We start from the raw sequence: 15,848 nt of genomic DNA on the forward strand, positions 1-15,848 counted from the left end.
TATATGTTAGTGAAGCCTCGTTGTGTTTACGTAGGAGGAGGAGTAAAATACTTTATTCAGCGCACTATTAGGCGTCGAAAATGTCCTGGGCCAGAGTCACCAAGGCCAACTGGTCCTTCAGTTGGTCAGAGGCTTACCAAGCCCGCCAGGTTGTGAGAGGAGGGTGTGGAAACTCAGGTGACTGTATTGCAACACGGCAGGAAAACATGCGGTGTTCTAAGTTTGCATAATGTTCAGAACAATTTGAGCATGTGGGAGAATGTCTGGTTCGGTATAGAAATGATCGCGCAGGAGGAAGGATTGTATTTAGTTGTATGCGTCTAAGTACGCGTATTTGCGTGGTACTGAGGGATTTATCAGGAAGAGAAAGTGTACGAAGAGTTTCCCTAATGTTGTCATAGTGAGTGTTGATTTCTTTTTTGTAGTGAAGAGTAGCGTCCCACGTGGCTGGATAAGTCCAAGGAATCCCAGGCACCCGATGCTGAAGTTCGCGGGCGAGGCGATGGAATACCTCATTGCCTGGGATTCCAGCGTGACCAGGAATCCACCTCAGTGTGACAGTGTTGGGACGTAGTTTGGTGAGAGATCTGTGCAGATAATCTTGCAGTTCTTCAGGAATGCGACCGGTGTGAATGGTGCGTATAGCCTGTATTGAATCAGTGTATATTGTATATCCTGAAGGGTTAGGGGGTGCTTGCACTGGGTCTTGAATACTGGCGACTATTGGTAGGGTCTCGAGAGTCGCTGTAGGAGGAGGATCTATGTAAGAACCGAGGGTAGCCGTCACTACCTCGCTCATGCTCTCAATTGAGTAAGCAACTGCTCCGACATCAGTTCGTGATGCATCTGTGTAGACGATTGTGGAATCAGTAGGATGAACATGATTGGAAATGCGTTAGTATCCTGGGTTAGTATCGGGTGAAAAGAGTTTTGGAATGGGGGTTATTCTTAAATTATATGGAAACGGAGAAGGAGGGGTAATGATAGGGAGGTCGATAGGTTTGAGTGCAACTTGTTGAAGTATTCAATGTCCTTGTTTGTTGCTTGAAAGACGTGCAATTTTCCGGTATCGATGTTGCTATGTGAGGTCTCCCCAGAGTAAGAACAGCCCTGTTGAGTAGGCGCTCCGTAGACGTATGTACAGGGACGTTAAGGGCAGTCTTACACAATATATGAAGTGCACCCTCAATTTTATGTTTTTGACGACAGGTTAGAGTAAGGCATGAAACTATATATAGAATTTCGCTCAGTGCTAATGCGTGGACAAGCGGCTTTGCTTGACCCTCGCGTAGCCCAGCGTGCGTATTGACAATGCGGCGAACTAGATGCGTCAGCTGATTGCACACATTAACGGTTGTAGAAGCATGGGCCTGATTAGTTGACTCATGGATATGTAGTCCAAGGATCCAGCAGGACGATACGCGAGGAATGGGGTGACCTGCCATTGTGAGATTGATTAAATGGTTATGCTGTCGTTGATAGCAAGTTTTTGCAATAAGCAACAATTCGGATTTTTCAGGTGCGGGAACTAGCCCTACTTGGTCAAGATATTTAGCTACTGCATCGATACCTTGCTGTAAGGTCTCCTCTACTGCTCCAGGAGACCCAAAAGTGCACCAGAGGTTAAGGTCGTCTGCATAGAATGTATAGTTTAGGTATGGGATAGACGCTAGAATACGAGATAGGGAAGCCATTCCTAGGGTAAAAAGGGTTGGTCACGGAATGGCACCCTGAGGATTGCCACGTGTGAGGGGGAAAGGATCAGAGACAGAATCGGGAGACGAATTTGGCCGTGCGGTCGCGGAGAAATGCAGTGAAGTAGCCGTACATCTTTGGGCCACGGTCAGTAGAGGCCAGGATGTTTGAAAGAGGATCATGGGCAAGGTTATCAAAGGCCTTACGCACATCAAGGACCACTGTGGCTTGGATCTGGGAAGAGGGCGGAGGATCAAATTCGTGCATGAGAAGAAAAAAGAGGTTCTAAGTAGACACACCTTTTTGGAAGCCAATTTGTCAAGGAGAAAAAAAATCTGTGGATTCAAAATGAGCCTCGAGCCGATTGAACACCATCCGTTCGATGGTCTTTCCCAGGCAAGATGTTAGAGAAACAGGGCGGAAACAATTTAATTTTATTGAGGAATCTTCCTCAGTAATAGAAAGAACTGAGTTCATTATCGGCCCTTAAGCTGTTATTCTTAGACACCTTCCGTGTATTGTGGCCATGTTTGTATTTTGATCCTACTTTCCCTCAAGTACATGTGCGCAATGCTCGCATTGCTTCTTAGACATGCTGGGCAAGTTACAGTTCCTTTTTCTTACATAGGGACTTCACAAGTGAAGTGTTTTGGATGGACATGTCTTATCGCTCATGTATGGTGGTTGTTTGCTGGTGTCTGTCTATGTGGTGGACTTTGTGACTGTCCTGCTTGGATGATGGCTTTGTTGTACTGAGACGGTTGTGGTAATAGCTGCTGGGCAAAGACAAAATGTGTGGAGATTTACTTGGGTGCAGAATTTGTGACTGTCATGCTTGGACGATGTTTGAGTTCTGCGGGGAAGAAAGTGCTGCGATCTCCTTGGCCAAGAAGGGATGTGTGAAAAAGATGTACTTGGGTGTAGAAGAGGATGAGTGGTGAGGAGGAAGTGTGTGTTCAGATCCCTATTACAGCTGGTAGTGTGCGCCGGTGTTGTTTCTTCTCATGTGATTGTGTTTGTTGCGCCACATTTCTGTGTACTGACGCGTCAAACTTTATTGTAGTACACACATGCTGCACTGTAGCTTCCATTGTAGTCTGCCTCTCGTTGGACATGTACAGGTAATACCGAAAACAACTTTATGATTTAATGCTTTTGAGATTTTTTTTTTTCAGAAAACATAATACCGCGCCATTACCAAACCAGCGCGGGAGTTAGCAAGAGGCAGGTGAACAGAAATGGCGTTTTAGAGAGACAATGAAAAGTGACATATTAAAAGAAGATCGTGCACTAATATTAGTTTCTGATAAACAAAATTGCCGAAGCTAGGAACCCCAGTTTCAGCAAGAATACAGTGTTAGAAAGCAAGCTTTGCTTTCTCTTCCGCCTCAAGCCAGCAGCAGCGTTATCTCGCCATTTTTCAACAAGACTATGCTTTCTTTCACTTTCGTACAGTCGGTAAGGGGGTAATTAGTGCAGACGTCTGCAGTGGCTTGATTGCCAATAGGGGATTAAATTTCGCCGATTGTGCGGGAATCTTGTTCCCGCCTAAGACCGCCAAACAATCCGATTCGCCTGCCTCTCTGATTTGTGAGTCGTTGGACGACTGACGGCTACTATAAGCCTCTTCCTTTTTGTTCTTTCTGGCTCCAAAATTATTTCGGCCTGTAACGACTTTTTATTTATGTAAGAAATGGAGAGTTTTCTAATGAGTTCTGCCGTTTCCTATTTGAACGGAACAGCTAGTGGACGCAACGTGCAGCTCATCGGGTTATGGTACGGGCCATGACTCGATGGCCTGGTTGCAGCGGTAGGCTGCCATGTTGGCGATAGCTGCAGCGAGCTTGCCTGTCACCATCGAGATTTTGACAAGGCCTGCGCACCCCAGCAGCCTACGTCACGACAGGCGGATGGCGATAAAGTACCAGCAAATGAAGGTGCGAGCGCGAATCTGAGTAGAGCCACATGATGTAGTCTCACCCCTTTACTGAAGCCTGTAAGCGCAGATTCAGTGGCTGATCCTTTATCGCTCATCCACTCGTCGTGACGTTCGCTGATGAGAAAGGAGGTGATGCAAAGGCCTTGTTAAAATCTCGGTGGTGACGGCTCGCCGCCCTTGCTGAATCGGGGTGGATCACAGGATGGACTGGATCGGTAGATAGAAGTATATATATATTTTTGATGATTCTGTTTATAGTTTCCTAGCGACACCTTTGAAGGCGGGCATGTGTCATGCATTTAGCTCAATGGAAGTGTTGAAAATACGCTCAGTTCCACCCTTCTTGCGGTTCCCCCCCCCCCCCCCACACACACACATGATCTGTCATGAAATAACCTTTCTACTCCTGAAATTCAAAGAGTCTCCCAAATTCTATTTCGATCCGTCTAGGTATCTTACTTTTTTCTCACGCTTCCAAGGCGACCCGTTGTGAAAACCACTTGTTGGGCAGAGATCTTATTTTCTTAATTCCTGTTCAGAACGTTTTGCATTGCTCGAAGTAACGAAAGTACCTTTGTTTATCGTGCTAACTGGTGTTCGAAAAACACCGATATATATTATGCACTCGCTGTCAATCTTTGTGACCATGTGGCACCATTTAATTTCCCATTTATATGGCTAAGGTAAAGATTGCTTCTGAGAGCATGTCTGCAGGTCTTAGGAGAAACTGATAACGCTTTGTAATAAGGTTGCTGCTAGAAATCGCCATCAACAGATTGTAGGATAGCTATCTCACCAAAACACTGCCTTTTAATACTTTTCACGCATGGACATCATATCTTCTTTATCGTCTGTTGCTAATAAAACAGAAATGTTAAACAACAGTAGGAATTGGATCCCGTTAAGTTTTAACAGAAAGCTGCATATGAATGGATACAGCTAATACCGCGTCTGGCGCACATCATGACAAGCAGTGACGAGCCAGTGTCTCCGTCACCTCTACTGCTTTCTCTGAACAAAACAAACACATGTTATCGTTGGAGCGTGTGACTTCCAACAAAATACAGTTTTACTCATCATCTTTAAACGGTATCTAGACGAACGTTCTCCACTATGATCGTAACATCTTCCTAATTATTCGGTTCGCCCGTGTATTTCTTGATGCGTTTTCGCCATTTAATTTGCCGTTACATTCTATTGGTATCATCAATAATATCAGTGATAATACTCTGCATGTTTATCACTCATCTTGCAAAATCCCTTTCTTACCTTTCGTGCTAGTAATTAATGAAACCTCGTCATGTTAGATTAAGTTGGGATTGTGCCTCACTTACTATGAGTAGTCGTTCTCATTCACCCTGAATGCCTTTAATCATATGCCTTTTTTTTCCTCTACTCCAGTCACTCCCTTTTGCGGCACGGTATGTTTAAAGGCAAGCTGTCTCCTTTTCGTAAGCCGTCCATTCAGCCACCGAATAACAAAAACGGACAAAGCGTCACACCTAAAATTGCATCGCGTTGAATCTCCACGGGGTATTAATCATTTCACGCCTTGGTCTGTGTGCAATGGGCGCCTTAAAGCTGCAGTCCGCGCACGCGCCCTTGACAGCATTGTCAACTACATCGATTTCACTGGATAGAACGCTCTTTGGACTTTACAACAGGGACATTTTTTTTGCCCTACGCCAGATACATCACTGTAGAATATCTCCTATACCTCCAATCGTTTCTCGCTACACTAGTGTAGCTGGTGTAGGATATAAAAATGGCCCTAATATCACACACTCTGCTGAAAAAAAAAAGGGCGCTTATTTTGAACAAAAGGATTAAACTAGTATCCTCACGACACCTCTTCTATGGTCAATGTTTTTTGCATTCATTAGCGGTGAAGTTCTCGTTTTGCTAAGTTTCACCCATTCATTTTCTACCCGTCTCTTGTGTATTTTTGCGGAAATTGTTTATGTGCCAATCACGAAAGTCAATTTTCGCTTTTTTGTATACATCTGACAGCGGAGCGCAAATTGTATAGACTAGGTTTAGGGAAAGCATGCACGACTGCAACACAGCGTCGTGAAACAGGTAGTAAAGGTCACGTCTTTCTTGTTTTCGCTGGGATTCTCTTAAACAGACAAATACATGTTGGCATCTCTGCACCGTTTACGACCCACTTCTGATGTTATGGAGGCCTTTTCTAGTACTACTTTCTTTCTGATGCGTTTGGCGTTCGCTTTAAGACGCGAACTCTACTCTTTTCTTTTTGAGCTGCTTCCTCCGAACAAACTGGGAGAGTATTTAGAGCAAAAATTTCCCAAGCAGCTCGTAGTTTGTTAGATACGTTTCTCGAAGCAATAACTTCAATTGTTTCCTTCCTGTGCTGTCTAGCAACGCTGAAGCTAATATATTTGGTCTTCTGGCCCCAGACAGCTGTGCAATGCTTTTAACCTGTAAATGCACAGCTATCTAATGAACCTAGTACACCCAGTGCATCTGCACAGTTTGTCCTCAACTTCGCAATCAGGGTACTTTATTGAGGATATAGTTTTAGTTCCAATTATGCAAGTGCTCTGCCAACAAAAGGAGCTTGCCGGTAAACAGAGTCGTGTGCGGAACGCAATCTCAAGTCCTTCTTGTCATCAGGCACGAAAAAACAAAAACTCTGGCAGCTTACCACAGCGGAACAGTGTTGACAGTTTTAACGGCATCCTCATGGCCTCTGCACGGCAAGGACAACGTTGTCGCCAAGCCACTTTACATTTTATAGGCGGCGAGACGCTACATTCACCCGTGAGCTGTGCGATGTCAGCGCATGGTAGGCCATTTCTCGTGGCTGAAACTATTGGAGAAGGCTTCCACCACGATGTCTCTTCCGGTCATTTTTCTTTCAATCCTTCTTTCCTGCTAGTGGGATTTGTACTCCACTGAGAAGCATGACCGTTAGAGCGTTGTCACTTTCCCTAAAAACAATCTTTATCATCAGAATACCTCCTAATTGTAAATGCTGAATTCTACTCTCAGTTCTTTCGTCGTTGGTATAAATCGCTACTGGAGTTTGTTTATCTAATTAGTTCACGATATTTACCTTTTTTAACAATATTTTGCTTACCGGTGTACTGATCGATGAATTAAACATTATGCGCAAGGCACCCATACAGCTTTGTGGCAGAGTTTACACTTTTTCTGCTTTCACACATTTTTTCCCTTCAGAATGCATACTGTTAAAATGTTCGCGATCGTCGCATGTAACTGCCGAGTGACTGATCCCTCTTAGTTATTCTTCCTGCACGCTGGGGCTCTTTGCATAGCGCACCAAAGTAGACATACTGTTGCCGAAATGTATGGTAGTGTGTCATAGCATACAAAGGTGAGTGAACCAATTGTTTAGGTGCGCTGTACTATAACTGTTTAACGTTTACCTCGGGTAAGAATGCCGCCTGCCACCATGTAGGAGTTTCCTGTGAAGGGTGCACCTCCACATTATGATGACTGATGTGGAGAAGGCAGCTTTACAACGTACGCATGTTCGATTATTTCAGTGCTTGTGAGCCTGCAAATTACACAAAGAGAAGGAGGACAGTCCTACCAGTGTGATTGAGCTAGCTAGCGAGAGTGAGAGAACTCAGTGAGCACGCTGTAGGGAGGGAAGGTAAAAAGGAGAAAATATGTCGTTGATATTATTTTCATTTGTCATGAGGTGTTTACGTGCGACGAACTCATGTTTCTTGCTCCGCCATTCGGCACCCCTCGTAGAAAACAATTCTCACAAACAGGTTTTTGCAAAAACCTCCTCAGCCGACATCATGCTGGATATCCGGCTGCCGAATGCACGCGCTCTTAAAATTTCAGAGAGTTGAGGCATGATATGTGTGTCGGATGTTTCTTGAGTGGCTAACATGACAGCCGTTCTACACCTGTAGGGAACGACCATGGTCGCTTTTATGTGCACACTATACAATCTATGCATTTAGGAGACCGAAGTCCTACCTAGATAATGTAAGACACATTCCGCCTACATGAATGGATATTTCAAATACTTATTTCGAAGTTTCAACTCACACGAGTAGCTTTACCCGAATGACTCCCCTGAAACACAGGATGCCTAAGCGATTGCAACAAAAAGTATTTGCTGGTCAGGCGATGGTGTTTTACTCATGCCTTTACGATTTGCTTCTTATTCACAAAATAAATTTTGAGGGGCTCGAAAATTGTCAAGCAATTTCTTATGCTCGCACAGTTCGCCCATTGGCTCAATTTTTGAAGTGGAGTTTGCAAGAAGCTTTCTTCGGGGTAAAATAAAATTCGTGAACACATGTTTGCGTCGCCGGCAGTATTCCACGCATCGGCCTCCTGAAATATTCCTGCAATGCTCTGCAGACGATTAGCAATTCCGACATGCAAAAACAGCACTGCCTTTGTGGGGAACATCGTTAGAGCTCCGAGAAGGGCTGCTGCTGTTCAGCCTGAAGAACGAGTGAGGACGCGAGGATAGCAGCTTTTCAAAACTTGCAGTCGCCTTCGTTGTTTGGCTCTGCGCCAATTATGCAAACGCGGCCGCTACGAGCCTGGCCATTTCCGTCTCTCTGAATGCGTCCTCCCCGTGATCAGCATAATAGGAGCTCTCTTCTTCGAAATGGTGGCACAGCTGCACCACGCAGCCTCTTGGGGGGGAAAGGACTCAGGGAAACTGACGCCTTCTTAAGAAACAGCGTGGTGTTAGACATCGGGTAGAAACAATTAGGAGGGAGCATCGCAACAAGAGGAGCCGCTTATCTGTGCGCAACTTCTCCAAACGAAATTAAGGAAACGGTCTTTTACTAATGCTGCCTCTGTTTTCGAAGTTTAATTAATGCCATGCCACTTGACCTGTGCAATGCCGCCGCCCCATTCGAGAGCATGGTTGACAATCTACTCAGAGGGCTCAAATGGCACTTTGCTTTTGTTACATAGATAATGCTGTTATCTTTCCCCCGAATGTTTCGTCTTACCTCCAGCGCCTTCAAACTTTTCTGCGATTCCTGACCAACTCCGGCCTCTAAATAAATTAAGGAAGTGCTATTTTGAAGCTCGGTAGCTTACCATTTTCGGACACGTCGTCTCAAAGGATGATGGTTTTCCGGATGAGGAAAAGTTGCGCTCTGTGGCAGAATTTCCCAAGCCCACTACAGTGAAATAACTCCGCAGCTTCGTCGGCCTCTGCTCCTACTTCCCAACTTCGTTCGTAATTTCGCCACTATCATCTACCCTCCGACCAAGCTCTTGTCCAGCCACGACGTTTTAGGCTGTTAGCCACAATGTGATGAAACTTTGCGACACTCCGCCGCCTTCTGACGACTCCACCATTCTTGAAAATTGGTGAAAATTGGTGGACGACTCCACCACGGAAATCTACACTGATACCAGCAGCGCCGGCCTCTGTAGAGTACTCGCTCAGCAGGTCTGGCTTTGACGAGTACGTTGTGGCTTGCGCCAGCCGGACCCTAACAAAGGCTGTGGTTAACTATTATGTCAACAAGAAAGAGTGCTCAGCAATCCTCTGGGCGATCTCCAAACTTCGCCCCTACTTATATGATCCCTCTTTTGACGTTGTCGCCAATAATCACGTCCTCTGCTGGCTATCTCCTTTCAAAGCCCCCTCCGGTCGACTGGCTCATTGGGCCCTAGCTGAGAATCCAAGAATGCAACATTAACATTGTCTATCGTTCTGGCCGTAAACTTGCCGACGCTGCTGACCTCTCACGTTCTCCCTTGCCGTCTGAAGCCACTTTTTCTATATCCGTCCGGAATCCTTTGTTGTTTAAGCCCACCAATATCACTTCTGAGCAATGCGGAGATGAATGGATCGCTTTACTCCTAGATCTTTTGTCTGGCCGATCATCGCCGCTCTCCGTCGCCGCAACCGCGATACAGTATACAGAGTAGCCGCCTTAAACCGTACTGCGATACCGCCATCGTCACATCGGCATTAGCCGCCAGGATGGCGCCTTTTCGCCCGAGGGCAGTTGTAGGACAGGCAGTCGGCTCCGGAATCTTCAGCGCCTAACGCTCAAGAAAGACGACGACGACAACGGCAGAACGTTCTCTCCGACACTCGTACGTCTACTAGAACAAGTTACCACTCATCACCGGACGTTCTGCTTGCTGTTTGCGGCGTAGCGTCCTGTGCTAAGGCGTATTATTACATAGTATTTGCTTTCAACGAAAATAGTCTAATTCTATAAGTAAGGACCATATAAACGCTTCCACAGCTTGCTTACATTTCATGCTCAACGTAAGCTCGGGCGTTTTGCTCACACATAAAAATAGGCTGCTTTTATGGCATGCTAATAACGCCGCCATTGAATATAGGAATAACTCTTCTATAGTCAAAACTTATCCACAGTCGCTTCAGCCTAGCTACTGATACGGTGGAAATTATTGTTTGTATGAGGAAGACTTTCAGGTGGTTTTTAGTTTGTACTTTGCTTAATGATTGGTATTGTATACCTGACCTGCAGTTCTTAGGAGTTACAATAATATGCTCCCTGAATTTCTAATCGCACAACGCCGAAAAATGATAACGAATCGAACATTATTTGTATTTCACCGCATTTTAATAAAAAAAGGCCATTTTTTAACTAAACGTGAGCTTCTACATCATCAGAGCTCAAACTAACGGCGATGTCAGCAGACGTCAACTCCGCACAAACTATCGGTGCGTTGACCTAGATCTGTTATGTCTGGCAGAGGGGTGAGAGCGGGACGAGGCGGAATCTGGCAAGAAAGGCTCTGTTCAAAGTAACTTTAATCACGGAGTCATTTCGATTGCATATGTCACGAGTTTGCGTACAGCGCCATAGAGGCGGAAAATTTACAGATGCAACAATACGACAGTTACCGCGCATTTTCATGTCATGCAAACATCATAGCAAGCAAACCGCACGAATCGATTTTAATGACAACGCAAATTCCCCATGCCTGTGCTCCAGATGGCCTCGCATTTCTTCTCTGCCGCACTTTGAACGTATTTTCTGACCAGCCGTTAACTTTTGTTTTTGTGCTTAACAAATAAAAAGAGCCATGCAAGCGCGCGGAATTTTTGAAAATCTGTCCAGAGCGTTTCGGATTGTAGACATGCACACTAAAGTGGCTGCTTTTTATTCAAAAGAAAATTTTAGAAAAAAGCGATGATGGACAAATTGTGGAAGCCACGGGCTTGTAAGAACTAATAACCGCTCGGGTAACGCAGTTGCGTGCATTGATGTATTGTCTGTTGGTTTACACGCCTCTCCAGACAACCAGTATCCCAGACTTTGCCGTCGGCGAGGGCCCGTTCCTTGTTTAAGTAACTCTCTCAGCTACATAAAGACACTGACGCGAAACTATGCAATTTCGACGCTACCATAAAAGAAGCACTGCATGTTGCCTAACCTTCTCGTTTAACCCAGCGCAATCTTCTCGCTCAACCCAACGTGAGTGGCAGGCACGCTGTTTTATCACACCTGGGACATAATTTCGGAATTGGCCCATTTTCATAAACCCCTAAATCGGCTACTCAGCAAGTCTCGTTTTCCAAACAACAGGCCTCCTTTCTCGAGCAAATGTAAATGCAGGCGTCTCTTAGGGTACAATCACACTTGGGAGTCGTGGACGTCGCACCGAGGATTTCGGCAAATTCTGTGGATTTGCAAGCTCTAATAATGCAGGAAGAGTGCCTACGAAATCGGCAAGATCACACGCGAGGACCGAGAAGCAGAAAAATCCACCGTCCTTATCATTTTCTAGGCGTGGTATCAAACCTTTCGGCACCTTTCCAGGCCACATTGGTCAACTGATGGCGTTTTTGAGTTTACGGATGAGGGAGATCTCTTTTCATTCAAGAAACGTTTCAAAACGTCTCCTATAATGAGTCCGTTTGACTGAAAACCAAGCATTGCGGAGAAACTGACTGAAGGTTCCATACAATTCTCACCTGGGTCTCTGCCGTATGTGTTTCGCTAGTTGTTGAGCCAGGACACAACACAACACTACTTCGAACCTCCGTTTTCACTTCGGCAGGAGTTCTTATATGTGTGGCAAAAAACCTCCCTGCGCAAATGGTTTGCCGGCACGTGTGCAGGAAGCCCCTGAAGATTCTGCTTCGGTGGCGCCTCGACATTTCATGGCCCGCCACCATGCGGGAAATGCGGCGCTGCGGTCGCAGAACGAAATTTGAGATTGGGTTCCTCAGAACAGTTTTTTTTTTTTTTTTCTAAATTAGCAGCTCAACCTTGAGTGCAAACTTGAGTGCACCTTGAGTGGCGATGTTCCAAGTTTACATTTTGCACTCGAGCCTCACTTCAGCATCTCCAATTTCTTATCTCCAACTGAAAATCTCAGCAAGCCTATCGCATACTCACTGAGCCCGTTCGCAGCCACCTCCTGAAAACAGCCTTGTCATCCTCGTCTTGAAAACATTGGAAGTACCGGCTGGCGCTAAATCTGCGAATCAAACTCATTCATCTATTTCCTTAATCAGATCTCAGGGGGAGACCAGTAAGCCATGTTTCACGTTAGGGCAGGTCGTACGCTCTCATTAAAGCGCACTTTGCAACCCTTTGCCCGATCAGTGCTAAGCCGTGTGCGTTGCAGCGCTAATGACTAGCCTCCTCAGCTTCACCACCGGTAGAGACATGTCACTGCGCAGCACAAAGTCGGCATTTAAAATTCAGTTTGTAACCAACGTGCCTCTGGCATGAACAAGTTAAAGTTCGATGCCCGCTGAAATTTACCGTTGGAATTGATAGCACGTACACCGCCTCTTCTGAAAGGCCTGTTCGCATCATTCGCCGGTAGATGGGAATAGGACATTCGCAGATAACACGGGGTAGTGGTCTGATATGAATTTCAAACCAGAAGCTCTCGAAAATATCCTTGCCTTGATACGGCCCGTGAGAGTGTTCAAACGTTGTAACTTTTATACTAAGGACATTATAACGGAACAATGGTGCAATTGCTACGGTTTGCTACAACACAGAGGGTTTATATCGAACACGAAAGCTCACAAATGGCATAAAAGACGATGCAAATTAATAAAAAATTGATAATTTACGCGCGTAATATTATAATAAATTCTCCCCAGCGAAGGACTGGGATGCGGGATAAAGATATTTAACAGCCGAGGGCATTTCTTCAATACGCTCCGTGAATAAGCAGTAGCACCCGGCTGCGATGATTTAGTGGTAAGGGAACTCGGCAACTGTGCCCAAGGATGCGGGATCGAATCTCATCCATGGCGGCCGCTTTTCGATGGTGGCAAAAAACGAGGTGCAAATGTGTTGTGCGTTGTCAGTGTACGTTAATGAACATGAGGTGGTCGAAATTATCCGAGCCCTCCACAACACTATCCCTCATAGGCTGGGTTCATTTAGGAAGTTAAACTCCACAAACCAAGCCAAACAGTAGTGCATCTCACCGCACCCCTGCAGAAAAACAGTCACATAACATGTCTGCAATGTTTGCCCAATATCCTGAATGTGATAAAAGTTTATTGTGCCTATATGCAAGGCATATGTTTTACTCTTCCTTTAAATCTGCACTTTAAATCTACGAGAAGGAAATTTGCTGCTGCTCTGCTGCGCTTCACCGAGCTGTGGGACAGCTGTTTTAAAAAAGCAGCATGTTTTAAAAACTTGATTTGCAGAACCAGGAACCCAAGTGCTAGCTCGCTAAGACGCACGCATAGAAAAACAGGTTGCAATATAAGTACTGCTTTGTTTCCTGTATACGACACCACGTGCCGCCACTGTCGCGCCAGGAGGTAACACCCTACTTGCAAACGCTAGCGTGTTATGTTGTTTTGTGTGCACTACGAAATGAGATGAGCTGCAGTCGTATTTGCGTACGCGTGGCCACACATTCCACTAGGCTTTGCATGTTCGGGCTGTGACAGAATATCGCTGATACTGCGCATTCCAATGGTAGAGTCGTACACTTGACTGCCTTATTCTTCCTCGGCAGCACAGAGTGGTGGGTTGGGTCCGCTATTTAGAGCTCGAGGTTTAACGTATCTGAAAGTCACCCAAATTTTTTCTTTCGCCTCCATCCGTCGGCAGCCGCCACGGCTGAAACCAAGAAATTGTACGAAACAGCCAGGCGATGCAACAATGTAGTAGAAATCTCTACGGGTGGAAATATGAAAGACATCGACGCAACTTGGGCATTTTTATGCCCAAAATGACATCTTGAGTCAGCGGCTCTTGAGTTTCGCTTCCAGATGTTACTTCGAGGAATACGTACATCAAAATATTAAAAACAATCCTCTACCGTACACTTAGTCCCGGACAGAATTTATACCAAAGAAAACCGATAACAACTGCAACTCTCTGCTGCCTGAGATTCTGCTGCGAGATCCAGTTTTGTTTACTTTCGCTGTGCTTCCCTGCGAAACTCAAGCTGATCTTCGCAATCCTCCGTTGTGCCCGGGAAACAATTTATTCCGTAGTACGTGTTGCAGCAGCATAATGCTTTGACCCAGAGGCAGGATCTCGCATAATCCGTGCAGAATATAGCTCAGCTGAATCCGATTGCTCATTTTCCTTTAGTGCTGATTCCATCAGGATCTTGCACGCTGGAGAAATATATGCACGCCGTGTGTTTCTGTCTGCTCTTGGTTTTCCATAAATGCCAGCAAACGTTTTATGAACGCATCTACCATCAATCGCTTCTTTTTATTACAGGTAAAAAGGGAGAATCTGCTTTTGGTTGCAGAATAAGCAAATGCATATGGCCCGTGTAGTCTAAATGTGTTGTCAAGAAGCCAGTGTAAAACATTGCCTCCGCCCCCCCCCCCCCCCTGTCTATACTTCTCTTTCCAGATGCTTATCGGTTTTAATTTAAATAAAGTACAGCTGTTTTCATTCTGCTAGTTTTTCTTTCATTGATTGAAATGAAAAAAAAAAAAAAAAAAAAACTAATGCGGACCTTAATAGTGGCAAGCATTGATATGCTCGAATATGTTAGAGCAAGCTTAGTGTCAACCTCACCCGCAAGCTTAGCTGGAACGTCTCTCGGGAAGCCACCAGTAGTTATTTTTCTTAGTTGAAATTTAAGGCTTCGTGCTCCTTAAGCTAAAATATTCCCTAACAAAACGCTATCTGAAGCGAGCGCTGAGACTAACATATTAATGCATAAAAGAAATTCAGCCTTCTCCTTCTCCGAATGGGACGGGTTAGATTTCATGATGAGCCGTTGCGGAAAAGGCGAGAGCAAGTCAATTATTGAGGACGTTTTGAGTCTTCCTTGCTTATTGTGTTATGTTGAGACAGTTTCATTACTAGGAAATATGGGCCACCAGCGAGCGACTTCAGTCTGCGTTGCATCAATACAAAGGACAGAGAGTTGAACGTTGACTCATGCTTCTTTCTTTCTACACGAAGTCACCAACCTTTCGAGGATGACGCAACTGACCTGAAGGTTTACGTTCGGTTCTAACTGAAACGCAGTACGAATCTGCTATAAGAAAAAAAGAAACGTCTACGAGCGATTACGATACTCCCTAGTGCGAAATTTGAGTGGTTATGTAAACCTCTTTTTTATATTGAGGCAAAAATTTGATTCATGCTTGTTCTGATTAGTTCGACATATAGGCTTCAAATGATATTCAGCTGGAGATCACGTATAGGTCTGTTTCTGACAAAACGTTTAGTCATAATGTGGTGTCCTCTCATTGTATAAACGTAGCGGTTTTGTTATACGCAACGCCTTAGAGCAATATTTATAAGTGCGGCAGACATTGCGAATACTCAACCTGGCCAGATACCTTGAACTAAAGGCGTCACGAGTGGAAAGAACATGTTCACATGATGCCTTTTTCAAATACCGCAAACCACGATCAATAAGAACAAAAAAAAAAAACTCAAACGAACCAATAACAATAAATGGACCTATTCAGGACAAGGGGAAAGCCAAAAAAAAAAAACACTCAACGACTTCAAATTCCAGCGCGCAGATACCATTGTTAAACAAAACCATAACCTCGTCTATAGAAACGATGCCCTGGCGGCAGACCGAAATGTGCAAAGAAAAAGAGAGAAAAACTAGTTATATTGCCCGTTTTTATATTCCCAAGGATGGTAAACAGCGGCACAAAGCAGAGCTTTTAGGGAAAACGATGGGGGCATCGAATGTCGCTACTGAAACTTCATGGGTTACTCTGACGACGAAGTTTGTCATCGAAGCAACTGTGTACGATAGATGTACG

This window comes from Amblyomma maculatum, chromosome 1 (genome assembly GCF_055883805.1).
Source record: "Amblyomma maculatum isolate TAMU_Amacu chromosome 1, ASM5588380v1, whole genome shotgun sequence".
NCBI lineage: Eukaryota > Metazoa > Arthropoda > Arachnida > Ixodida > Ixodidae > Amblyomma > Amblyomma maculatum.